Source organism: Meles meles, chromosome X, assembly GCF_922984935.1.
Source record: "Meles meles chromosome X, mMelMel3.1 paternal haplotype, whole genome shotgun sequence".
Classification (NCBI taxonomy): domain Eukaryota; kingdom Metazoa; phylum Chordata; class Mammalia; order Carnivora; family Mustelidae; genus Meles; species Meles meles.
The window spans coordinates 29588628-29599202 of record NC_060087.1 but is presented as its reverse complement, the minus strand read 5'-3'; the positions used below and the strand labels follow the sequence as shown (position 1 = coordinate 29599202).

The window sequence follows — 10575 nt, the reverse complement described above, 5'->3', positions numbered from 1 at the left end:
ACCAACAGTGTAAGAGGGTTCCCCTTTCTCCACATCCTCTCCAACACATATTGTTTCCTGTCTTGCTAATTTTGGCCATTCTAACTGGTGTATGGTGGTATCTCAATGGTTTTGATTTGAATCTCTCTGATGGCTAGTGATGATGAACATTTTTTTATGTGTCTGATAGCCATTTGTATGTCTTCATTGGAGAAGTGTCTGTTCATATCTTCTGCCCATTTTTTGATACGATTATCTGTTTTGTGTATGTTGATTTTGAGGAGTTCTTTTTTTTTTTTTAAAGATTTTATCTATTTATTCGACAGAGAGAGATCACAAGTAGGCAGAGAGGCAGGCAGAGAGAGAGAGAGAGAGAGAGAGAGAGAGAGAGGAGGAAGCAGGCTCCCTACCAAGGAGAGAGCCTGATGCGGGGCTCGATCCCAGGACCCTGGGATCATGACCTGAACGGAAGGCAGAGGCTTTAACCCTCTGAGCCACCCAGGTGCCCCGAGGAGTTCTTTATAGATCCTGGATATCAACCTTTTATCTGTACTGTAAAATAATAGCTGGTGGTAATTTCTTAGAGAAGAACCCATCAAAAGTATCTTTTAAAACATATTTTATACATTCAGTTTATTTGGTTCTCTTGTAGATTTGCATTGTGATTTTTCATGAGCTGAGCAAAAATTATCCCTGTTTCATAGATTATAGTTGCCTCCATGTGCTTAAATTACTATATTTATGTTAAAAGATATACTTGCAGAATACATGCTTATCTTGATACTTGATCAGTTTTACGTTTTATTTTTATGCCAAAGATTCTGTAAATTAAAATGAATTACACAAAAGAAGTAAAAGTTTGACTTTTACTATTGTTTTATATAATAAAATTTATCATTTTGAAGAAATAGCTTAAGATTGAGTTTTCCCTTTTTGAAAACAGAAGAAAAATACATTAAGATTGCTTAATATTTTCCTCAAAATATTGTTGAAAAAATAACATTTTAGATAATTAAGAAGAAAAAAACAGTCTTACAGGTTTTAAGACCTATATATCATTCCTTTTTTTATTAATGGAGGTAGAATTGAAATAACATGGTTTCAGGTGTATGATGGAAGGATTCAACATGTATATGTATGGCAAAAATGATCACAAAAGGTCCAAGGTAACATTCATCGTCATACACAGTTACAGTTTTTTTTTCTTATGATAAGGACTTTCAAGAGCCACTCTCCTACTTTCAAGTATGAAAGACAGTATTATTATTATTTTTTTAAACTTTAGAAATGCTTTTTTTTTCCATTTTTCCATTTTATTTATTTTTTCAGCGTAACAGTATTCATTCTTTTTGCACAACACCCAGTGCTCCATGCAAAACGTGCCCTCCCCATTACCCACCACCTGTTCCCCCAACCTCCCACCCTTGACCCTTCAAAACCTTCAGGTTGCCCCAACCTCCCACCCCTGACCCTTCAAAACCCTCAGGTTGTTTTTCAGAGTCCATAGTCTCTTATGGTTCGCCTCCCCTCCCCAATGTCCATAGCCCGCTCCCCCTCTCCCAATCCCAACTCCCCCCAGCAACCCCCAGTTTGTTTTGTGAGATTAAGAGTCATTTATGGTTTGTCTCCCTCCCAATCCCATCTTGTTTCATTTATTCTTCTCCTATCCCCCTACCCCCCCATGTTGCTTCTCCATGTCCTCATATCAGGGAGATCATATGATAGTTGTCTTTCTCCGATTGACTTATTTCACTAAGCATGATACGCTCTAGTTCCATCCACGTCATCGCAAATGGCAAGATTTCATTTCTTTTGATGGATGCATAGTATTCCATTGTGTATATATACCACATCTTCTTTATCCATTCATCTGTTGATGGACATCTAGGTTCTTTCCATAGTCTGGCTATTGTAGACATTGCTGCTATAAACATTCGGGTACACGTGCCCCTTCGGATCACTATGTTTGTATCTTTAGGTTAAATACCCAGTAGTGCAATTGCTGGGTCATAGGGTAGTTCTATTTTCAACATTTTGAGGAACCTCCATGTTGTTTTCCAGAGTGGTTGCACCAGCTTGCATTCCCACCAACAGTGGAGGAGGGTTCCCCTTTCTCCACATCCTCTCCAGCATCTGTCATTTCCTGACTTGTTAATTTTAGCCATTCTGACTGGTGTGAGGTGATATCTCATTGTGGTTTTGATTTGTATTTCCCTGATGCCGAGTGACGTGGAGCACTTTTTCATGTGTCTGTTGGCCATCTGGATGTCTTTTTTGCAGAAATGTCTGTTCATGTCCTCTGCCCATTTCTTGATTGGATTGTTTGTTCTTTGGGTGTTGAGTTTGCTAAGTTCCTTATAGATTTTGGATACTAGCCCTTTATCTGATATGTCATTTGCAAATATCTTCTCCCATTCTGTCAGTTGTCTTTTGGTTTTGTTAACTGTTTCCTTTGCTGTGCAAAAGCTTTTGATCTTGATGAAATCCCAATAGTTCATTTTCGCCCTTGCTTCCCTTGCCTTTGCCGTTGTTCCTAGGAAGATGTTGCTACGGCTGAGGTCGAAGAGGTTGCTGCCTGCATTCTCCTCAAGGATTTTGATGGATTCCTTTCTCACATTGAGGTCCTTCATCCATTTGGAATCTATTTTCGTGTGTGGTGTAAGGAAGTGGTCCAATTTCATTTTTCTGCATGTGGCTGTCCAATTTTCCCAGCACCATTTATTGAAGAGGCTGTCTTTTTTCCATTGGACATTCTTTCCTGCTTTGTCAAAGACAGTATTATTAAATACAGTTACCATGCTGCATATTACATTCCCTTGACTTAGTCATTTTATGACTGTAAGCTTATAACTTTTGACCCCCTTCACCCATTTTGCTCCTCCATCATCAGGCAGCCATCAATCTATTCTATCCATGAGCTCAGTTTTAGTTGGGTTATTTACATTCCATACATAAGTGTGATGCTATGGTATTTATCTTTGTCTGAGTTGCATGTGGAATAATGCTCTCAAGGTCCATCCGTGCATCCATGTTGTTGCAGTTCTCAAGGTTTCATTCTTTATAATGACTGAATAATAATTGAATGGAGATACATGCATATATGCACATATTTATTTTATTCATCAATCAATGGGTATTTAGGATGTTTTTGTGTCTTTTCATTTCAAATGAAATGTGTGTGTTTCATAAAGCTCTTCCCTATATTAAATTGTAAATACCTTTCTAGATCGAGATATATACTTCAGTGTTTTTTTTAAAAGATTTTATTCATTTATTTGACAGACAAATCACAAGTAGGCAGATAGGCAGGCAGGGAGAGAGAAGGGAGGAAGCAGGCTCCCTGCTGAGCAGAGAGCCCGATGCAGGGCTCGATCCCAGTACCCTGGGATCATGACCTGAGCTGAAGGCAGAGGCTTTAACCCACTGAGCCACCCAGGTGCCCTACTTCAATGTTTTTAATAGGATTATTCAGTAGTGCTTATTATGCATTGAACACTGTGTTGTGTGGCTTGTATAATTGACGTAAACATCAAGTTTTGAAATTACCATTTCATAAATGGGACTATTAACGCTGAGAAGTTAAGAAAATATATGTGACTTAGATCTGCTATGTGATATGGCTAGAAATCAGACATAAGTCTGTGGAACTCTCAGCCACAATGTTGTACTCCCTCTTTATTAATACTCCACTGGGAGTATATATTATAATCTAACAAATGCAGTAATGTTGGGCAATTCAGTTGTTTAAAATTGTCCCTGTTATAAATATGAGTGTGTTAAACTTTTGTGATCTCAGCTCATGTATAAGCTAAGATAAATTTGGGATTCGTAGAAAATGCATACTTTGATGCCTTGATAAATACTACCAAATTGTATTCTGAGCACCTTCTACCAGTTTTTATACCCTCTTCCTCCATATTATGCACAGAATTAGGTATGTTTGATAGATGAAAACAGACCTCTCATTATATCTGCATGTTCTTGGTAAGTAATCAGAGTGAGCATACTTTTGATATTACCATTAATACCTAAAAATCTCTCTTCATTTTATTTCCTACTGAGTTTTTTTTAACTTGATTAGTATGAGGTCTTTGTATTAATAAGATTGTTGTGCTTTTCCCTCATGTATATATATTTATATAGCTTTTTAAATATTTTGTATGTGAGATTCTGTTTTTATTTTTTGATGTGCACAAGTTTTATGTAGTTAAATTCATTCATCACTTTGTTTTATGGAATTTCCTTTTGTTATCATTATCATGAAATAATTCCCTATTGTTAAGATTTTTTTTTCTCATTTTATTTATTTTTTCAGCGTAACAGTATTCATTCTTTTTGCACAACACCCAGTGCTCCATGCAAAACGTGCCCTCTCCATTACCCACCACCTGTTCCCCCAACCTCCCACCCCTGACACTTCAAAACCCTCAGGTTGCCCCAACCTCCCACCCCTGACCGTTCAAAACCCTCAGGTTGTTTTTCAGAGTCCATAGTCTCTTATGGTTTGCTTCCCCTCCCCAATGTCCATAGCCCGCTCCCCCTCCCCCAATCCCACCTCCCCGCAGCAACCCCCAGTTTGTTTTGTGAGATTAAGAGTCATTTATGGTTTGTCTCCCTCCCAATCCCATCTTGTTTCATTTATTCTTCTCCTATCTCCTACCCCCCCATGTTGCTTCTCCATGTCCTCACATCAGGGAGATCATATGATAGTTGTCTTTCTCCGATTGACTTATTTCACTAAGCATGATACGCTCTAGTTCCATCCACGTCGTCGCAAATGGCAAGATTTCATTTCTTTTGATGGCTGCATAGTATTCCATTGTGTATATATACCACATCTTCTTTATCCATTCATCTGTTGATGGACATCTAGGTTCTTTCCATAGTCTGGCTATTGTAGACATTGCTGCTATAAACATTCGGGTACACATGCCCCTTCGGATCACTATGTTTGTATCTTTAGGGTAAATACCCAGTAGTGCAATTGCTGGGTCATAGGGTAGTTGTATTTTCAACATTTTGAGGAACCTCCATGCTGTTTTCCAGAGTGGTTGCACCAGCTTGCATTCCCACCAACAGTGGAGGAGGGTTCCCCTTTCTCCACATCCTCTCCAGCATCTGTCATTTCCTGACTTGTTCATTTTAGCCATTCTGACTGGTGTGAGGTGATATCTCATTGTGGTTTTGATTTGTATTTCCCTGATGCCGAGTGACGTGGAGCACTTTTTCATGTGTCTGTTGGCCATCTGGATGTCTTCTTTGCAGAAATGTCTGTTCATGTCCTCTGCCCATTTCTTGATTGGATTGTTTGTTCTTTGGGTGTTGAGTTTGCTAAGTTCCTTATAGATTTTGGATACTAGCCCTTTATCTGATATGTCGTTTGCAAATATCTTCTCCCATTCTGTCAGTTGTCTTTTGGTTTTGTTAACTGTTTCCTTTGCTGTGCAAAAGCTTTTGATCTTGATGAAATCCCAACAGTTCATTTTTGCCCTTGCTTCCCTTGCCTTTGCCGTTGTTCCTAGGAAGATGTTGCTACGGCTGAGGTCGAAGAGGTTGCTGCCTGCATTCTCCTCAAGGATTTTGATGGATTCCTTTCTCACATTGAGGTCCTTCATCCATTTGGAGTCTATTTTTGTGTGTGGTGTAAGGAAGTGGTCCAATTTCATTTTTCTGCATGTGGCTGTCCAATTTTCCCAGCACCATTTATTGAAGAGGCTGTCTTTTTTCCATTGGACATTCTTTCCTGCTTTGTCGAAGATTAGTTGACCATAGAGTTGAGGGTCGATTTCTGGGCTCTCTATTCTGTTCCACTGATCTATGTGTCTGTTTTTGTGCCAGTACCATGCTGTCTTGATGATGACAGCTTTGTAATAGAGCTTGAAGTCCGGAATTGTAATGCCACCAACTTTGGCTTTGTTCTTCAATATTCCTTTGGCTATTCGAGGTCTTTTCTGGTTCCATATAAATTTTAGGATTATTTGTTCCATTTCTTTGAAAAAAATGGATGGTATTTTGATAGGGATTGCATTAAATGTGTAGATTGCTTTAGGTAGCATAGACATTTTCACAATATTTATTCTTCCAATCCAGGAGCATGGAACATTTTTCCATTTTTTTGTGTCTTCCTCAATTTCTTTCATGACTACTTTATAATTTTCTGTGTATAGATTTTTAGTCTCTTTGGTTAGGTTTATTCCTAGGTATCTTATAGATGCTGAAAAAGCATTTGACAAAGTACAGCATCCCTTCCTGATCAAAACTCTTCAAAGTGTAGGGATAGAGGGCACATACCTCAATATTATCAAAGCCATCTATGAAAAACCCACCGCAAATATCATTCTCAATGGAGAAAAACTGAAAGCTTTTCCGTTAAGGTCAGGAACACGGCAGGGATGTCCATTATCACCACTGCTATTCAACATAGTACTAGAAGTCCTAGCCTCAGCAATCAGACAACAAAAAGAAATTAAAGGCATCCAAATTGGTAAAGAAGAAGTCAAACTATCACTCTTTGCAGATGATATGATACTATATGTGGAAAACCCAAAAGACTCCACTCCAAAACTGCTAGAACTTGTTCAGGAATTCAGTAAAGTGTCAGGATATAAAATCAATGCACAGAAATCAGTTGCATTTCTGTACACCAACAACAAGACTGAAGAAAGAGAAATTAAGGAGTCAATCCCATTTACAATTGTTAAGATTTTTTTAAAAATTCTCATTCACATTTTACTTTAACATTTTCATGGATTTATTATTTACCTTAAAATCTTTAATTAATATATACTTTATCCCCACAATTGGTTTATGTAGGGCTTTTTTCCTAATTAAGTAATAATTGTTAAATAATTACTATGTTCCCTATTGATAGGAGATGTCATATTTATCATGTATTCTGAATATATGTATCTTGTTATTCAATAGTGAATCCTTTTCAGTTTTTTCTCATTTAGAAAACATGGTAAACTGATCTCTGTATCTCAGGCCTTGTAGTTGGAATGGTGAATTTGAAAGAAAAAGGAAGCATGTGACTAAAAGAGAGCATATATAGTATGTCAGACAAATTCAGAACAGTAATTATTATTTTTTAAATATTGTATTTATTTATTTGAGAGAGAGTGGGCGAGAGAGAGAAACAAGCTGGGGCAGAGGCAGAGGCAGAGGGAGAAGCAAACTCCCTGCTGAGCAGGGAGCATGATGTGGGGCTCCACCCCAGGAACCTGAGATCATGACCTGATCTGTAGGCAGATGCTTAACTGACTGAGCCACCCAGGTGCCCCAAGAACAGTAATTAATGCTACAATAGAGGTAAACTATGATACAGGTAAGAGGATGCCATCTTACTGGTAGTGGGTGAGGTGTTCCAAAGACTTAGCAGGAGAATTGATAAACCATACAGCAAGTTGAAAATGTCATTTCTGGAAGAAGGAGTGGCATATATGAATACAGGAATGTTTGAAATACCAGTATTTACCCATGGAGCTACAAATAACTATATATCTAGAGTGATGTCTATGTGAGTGTGGAGTGTTTAAGGGAGAGAGAGAATAGATGAGGGAGAACAGGAGCAGGACACTGAATAATTGCCTTTGGTAAGTGCTTTATCCTGAAATTTTTAGGAAACCATTGAGTTTTTCCCCAAAGGATTTATATAATATTACCATTTTAGAAAGGTTAATTTGGGAAAGTGCAGGGATCCCACCATGATGGCTTATCATTGCCTCATTGGCATTTTCTGCTTCTGTGCTCTCCCCCTCTTATGTCTGGAGCTCTGGCATGGAATCCCCAATCTAGGAGTTAAAGATCTAATGTTGTATAGCCAGATTTTCTTACTTCTTGCTCTTCTTACTTTAATTATTTCTGTGACTACCTCATGGCTTAATTCATTTAAATTGTCCCAAGTATACTGGGGCACCTGGGTAGCTCAGTGGGTTAAAACCTCTGCCTTCGGCTCAGGTCATGGTTCCAGGGTCCTGGGATCGAGCCCTGTATTGGGCTCTCTGCTCCACAGGGAGCCTGCTTCCTCCTCTCTCTCTGCCTGCTTCTCTGCCTAGTTGTGATTTCTCTCTGTCAAATAAATAAAATATTAAAAAAATAAAATAAAATAAATTGTCCCAAGTATATCTGAAAGAAGAGAAGAATGAGAAAAGACAAAATCTTGTCAGAAAAAAAAAAAGAGGCACAGAATGAAAAAGCCAGCAGATACGTAGAGAATGTTCTAAAACTTCACTAGGAATTGAAATTGAGAAAACTTAGGGTGTGTGTTTCAGGTGACAGGTAAAACCTGGAAGTTAAGTGGTGGCCATAAACTTAAGACTGATGAAGATTTGGTGCTTGAAAATAAAAGCCAGACATCTTTTAAAATATCAAACATAGAAGAAACAAAGAAAAGGAACTTGCTTAAGCCATTAACCAAAATTTCACTGTCTGCTGAGAAGCCCACGCAGGAGACTTTTTTTTATATGCTCAAGTTCATTTATTACCACATTGTTTATAAGTAAAAAAATAGAAACAACCTAAAGGCCTCTACATGGTATAGTGGTTGAGTATGCTATTCTCCATCCAACTGAAGAACCTCCTGAAACAGCTGAACTAATAGTACTGTTGCTCTCCAATGTCCAAGGGGGAGTGTCCTAAAAATAATATTTTTTAAGTCTTCAAGTTCATCGCTCTTATTTGACTGGGTGATGAAAATCAGGTACTGCACATCCCTGTACAACTTTTCTACTTCCTTTCCCAGAAGGCCCCTGGAAGTGGTAGGAGGCTGGTCACTGCAGAACATAGGAATAACTGTGGATACTCTACTCATTGTAAAGAAAAAGAGCAGAGCAACTAATTAAGAAAGGAGAACTACCTGTTCTCCATAAAATCAGTTATGCCATGACCTTACAGGACAGTAAATGATTCACATTAAAATTATGTCATACCTTGATTGAGCTCAAGGCAATAAACCCTATAATGTTGAGATCCTTGGGAACATACAGATATAAAGGGTTAGAAAAGAATTGCTCTCTGCATATAATAGTTTGTGGAATGTGCCATCTTATAATGTACCAAATGAAAACTAGATAAAACATATGAAGAAAGACACTCGATGATTTGTACTTATCCTAGCTGATATCATTTATCACTATGCTGAAAAGTATTATGACTCTGTTCTCTGCCTTTTCAGTCAGCCTTGCCACACAACATTTCACAATTCAAACTCTTTAGTCTATTGAATGGGATTTTTTTCTGTATTTCTGGAAATTAAACTGTGAAGATATTTCAAAGGATTTTAATGTTTTAAAGTTCTTTTTGATACCTGATAAAGGGCTAGTATCCAAAATATATAAAGAACTTAGAAAACTCAACACCCCCCCAAAATAATCCAATTTAAAATGGGCAGAAGACATGAAAAGACATTTCTTCAAATACCTACAGATGAACAACAGTCACATGAAATGATGCTCACCATCACTCATCATCAGGAAAATGCATATCAAAACTACAATGAGATATCACCTCACACCTATCAGAATGGCTAGAATCGAAAACACAAACAGATATTCGTGAGAATGTGGAGGAAAAGAAACACTCTTGCACTGTTGGTGGGAATGCACACTGGTGCAGCCACTGTAAAAAACAGTATGGAGGTTCCTCAAAATGTTAAAAATAGAATTATCCTCTGATCAAGCAATTGCACTGCTAGGTATTTACCCAAACAGTACAAGAATATTAATTCAAAATGGCACATGCACTCCTGTATTTAAAGCAACATTATTTGCAATATCTAAGGTATGGAAATGGCCCAAGTGTCCATCAATTGATGAATGGATAAAAGAGATGTGGAAAAAATAATATATATATACATATATATATATATATGTATATATGTTAAAGATCTAATGTTGTATAGCCAGATTTTCTTACTTCTTGATCTTCTTACTTTCATTATTTCTGTGACATATATATATATATATGAAATCTCCATGCAGAGGAACATTATTCAGGTCTAAAAAAGAATGAAATCTTGTCATTTGCAAATGACATGGATAGAGCTAGAGAGTATAAAGCTAAGTGAAATAAGTTGGAGAAAGAAAAACACCATATGATTTCTTTCATGTGGAATTTAAGAAACAAAACAAACTACCAGAGAAAGAAATGACAAACCAAGAAGAAGACTATTAATTATGGAGAACAAACTGATGGTTGCTAGAGAGAAGGTGGGTGGGGGGGATGGGGAAATAAGTGATGGGGATTAAGGAGTGTACTTGTTGTGATGGGCACTGGGTGATTAAAATTTTAAAAAAAGTTAATTTGGCAGTAGAATAGAAGTTGGATTAGAAGGGCCTAGTTTGTATGTATTGTCTTAAGTATACTATTATTCTCCAGAGAAACAACCAATAATATATTTTATATGTGTTTATTAGTGCTTCACTCATGAAACTATTCTTCCCTGCTTACTTGTTTTCTTATCACCTTCATTTCTTTGGGGGGAAAAATACACTTAGAGTCTACAGTAGAGACTGGGCACTGTTCTAAGTTTGGTGGATCAGTAGTAAACAACAGCAGAAGCTAGAAATCCATGTTGTTAGGAAGCTTGCATTCATATAG

At 37.5% G+C, this 10575-nt stretch overlaps 1 pseudogene; it reads left to right on the top strand.

Annotated features, from left to right (window-relative positions):
• The first annotated feature begins 7685 nt into the window (after positions 1-7685).
• On the top strand, positions 7686-8819 carry LOC123934380 (annotated as a pseudogene).
• Positions 8820-10575: the final 1756 nt, after the last annotated feature.